This window comes from Palaemon carinicauda, chromosome 19 (genome assembly GCF_036898095.1).
Source record: "Palaemon carinicauda isolate YSFRI2023 chromosome 19, ASM3689809v2, whole genome shotgun sequence".
In the NCBI taxonomy this organism is placed as follows: domain Eukaryota; kingdom Metazoa; phylum Arthropoda; class Malacostraca; order Decapoda; family Palaemonidae; genus Palaemon; species Palaemon carinicauda.
The window spans coordinates 16,821,787-16,824,286 of NC_090743.1; the positions used below are offsets into that span (position 1 = coordinate 16,821,787).

Sequence of the window (2,500 nt, forward strand, 5' to 3'; positions counted from 1 at the left end):
GAGTACCTGCCTTTGAGCTATAAACTGGATTGTATCCAGGGGTACTCTTCCTTTCCCCATATTCCCCACTTCCCTATTATTATTGTTGTTCTTGATGACGTCAGAAGCAGGAAAACCTCTGACAGAGATCTGTCAACACTGTTTGTTGCTAGATCCCTGCGTGTGATTTTCCAGCTTGCTTAAGGCAATTGACTCGTTCGATAGGCAATTTTTTTTTTTCTGGCGTGGACCCATGGTCTCTTCACTAAAATTTAATGAAGGGGTGAGTGGGAATTATATTATTATTATTATTATTATTATTATTGTTGTTGTTGTTGTTGTTGAATGCTAAGCTACAACCCTAATTGGGAAAACAGGATGCTATAAGCCCAGGGGCCCCAACAGGGAAAATAGCCCAGTGAGAAAATGAAACAAGGAAAAATCAAATATTTTAAAGAATAGTAACAACATTAAAATAAATATTTCCTATATAAACTATAAAAACTTTACCAAACCAAGAGGAAGAGAAAGTAAATAGGATAGTGTGCCCGAGTGTACCACCAAGCAAAAGAACTCTAACCCAATACGGTGGAAGACCATGGTACAGAGACTATGGCACTACCCAACAATAGAGAACAACGGTTTGATTTTGAAGTGTCCTCCTACAAGAGCTACTTACTATACCAAGAGGAAAGTAGCCACTGAACAATTACAGTGGAGTAGTTAACCCCTTGGGTGAAGAAGAATTGTTTCGCAATCTGTGTTGTCAGGTGTATGAGGACAGAGGAGAACCTGTAAAGAGTAGGCCAGACTATCGGTGTCTGTGTAGGTAAAGGGAAAGAACCGTAACCAGATAGAAGGATCCAGTGTAGTACTGCCTGGCCAGTCAAAGGACATTAATTGAATTTTGAGAGGGAAAAATTAGAAATTAATTTTTCATTTAAAAAGATTCTATTAAAACTTAATTAAAGGGACGGACATATTAATCCTTACGGGAATTGTATTAAAAAGACTCGACTTCTCTTGAAACCCACTCCTATATTACTTATGTATTAAGATATTTTCTCGGTGAAAAAAAAAGACACTAAGGTTGAAGGGCAATGCATAATCCTTCATGTCCTTCTCAAGTAATTCACTTGTATCTCTTGCTCACGACGCGATTACAGTTTCTCATTGAACTCCCTTGCAAAATATATCATAACAATTCAGCCGTGTCGCAAACAGTTGCTCTATACGTTGTATTTTCTTTGGTAGCACAAAAACATTGATATAGAAGCTCACAACAATTTATTGTCTAACCTGTGGGTGTTCTGAAGTCAAGGTCGAAATTCTCTTTGCTTGGTTGTTGTTTCCCAAACACCGATGTATGAAGATTCACATTAAATAAGGATAAGATTTTGACTAATTATTGCCTTCGTTGAGTTAATTTCTTAAGTTGTGTAATAGCACCATAAATCGGTAACAATCGTGCACTGTGAAGAAACCAGTTTTCCTTTGTCCTTTTGTTACGCACTTGGTGTCTATACGGTGTGTTCAGATGGTTCAATCTTTATACTTATCATCCCTATGACAGGAGATCAGTACCTATAAAGATTTCTTGCTCAGAAACGATGGAGACACCAGCACAAACGTATCTGTGTTTAACTGTTGTCAGACCACTCGCCAGTACTCAAGCAAAGTTTCCTGGTTTGGTTATATAGACTTGACGCCGAAATGGGAAGTTCCCAGAAAGGTTCAATTGCGATTAGTAAAAGAGCCATGAGCCCAGACTACTTTCTGAACTCCAGATGCCTCGGACTCCCGGGAATCGATCGGGAACTTGCCGGTACCGATTAGTGTTCATTTCATGTCGAATACGAGTATGTGCGTATTCCTGAAGTTTACATTCCAGCCACCCGTTGAGATACTACCGCTAGAGAGTTAAGGGGTCTTTTGACTGGCCAGATGTTATTACATTGGAGCCTTCTCTCTGATTACGGTTTTTTTCCCTTTGCCTACACGCATCCACACTGAATAGTTTGGCCTATTCTTTACATATTCTCCTCTGTCCTCATACACCTGACATCACATATTATCAGTCAGTTCTTCTTCACCCAAGGGGTTACTGCACTTTAATTGTTCAGCGGCCACTTTCCTCTTGGTAAGGGTAGAAGAGAGACTTTAGCTATGGTAAGTAGCTCTTCAAGGAGAAGGGCACTCCAAAATTAAACCATTGTTCTCTAATCCTGGGTAGTGCCATAGCCTTTGTACCATGGTCTTCCATTATCTTGGGTTAGAGTTCTCTTGCTTGAGGGTACACTCAAGCACACTATTCTATATTGTTTCTCTTTCTCTTGTTTTGTTAAAGTTTTTAGTTTATATAGGTGATATTTATTTTAATGTTACTCTTCTTAAAATATTCCATTTTCCTTTTTTTCCTTTCCTCACTGGGCTACTTTCCCTGTTGGAGCCTCTAGGCATATAGCATCCTGCTTTTCCAACTGGGGTTGTAGCTTAGCTAGTAGTAATAATAATAATAATA

The 2,500-nt window shown here is 39.0% G+C and overlaps 1 protein-coding gene and 1 long non-coding RNA gene across 5 annotated transcripts in view; one reads left to right on the forward strand and one right to left on the reverse strand.

The window, feature by feature from the left end:
• Positions 1-2,500, forward strand: part of LOC137658475 (uncharacterized) — a 71,959-nt gene that overhangs the window by 39,833 nt on the left and 29,626 nt on the right. The gene's annotated exons all lie outside the window — the stretch shown is intronic.
• Positions 1-2,500, reverse strand: part of LOC137658472 (uncharacterized) — a 40,098-nt gene that overhangs the window by 32,682 nt on the left and 4,916 nt on the right. Inside the window, exon 1 of one of the 4 annotated variants that reach the window (XM_068393213.1) lies at positions 1,279-1,640. The exons of the other annotated variants lie outside the window; for them this stretch is intronic. The gene's annotated coding sequence lies outside the window, so the exon portion shown is untranslated. Of the gene's footprint in view, positions 1-1,278; positions 1,641-2,500 lie in introns of those variants that run through there. 4 annotated transcript variants of the gene reach the window in all.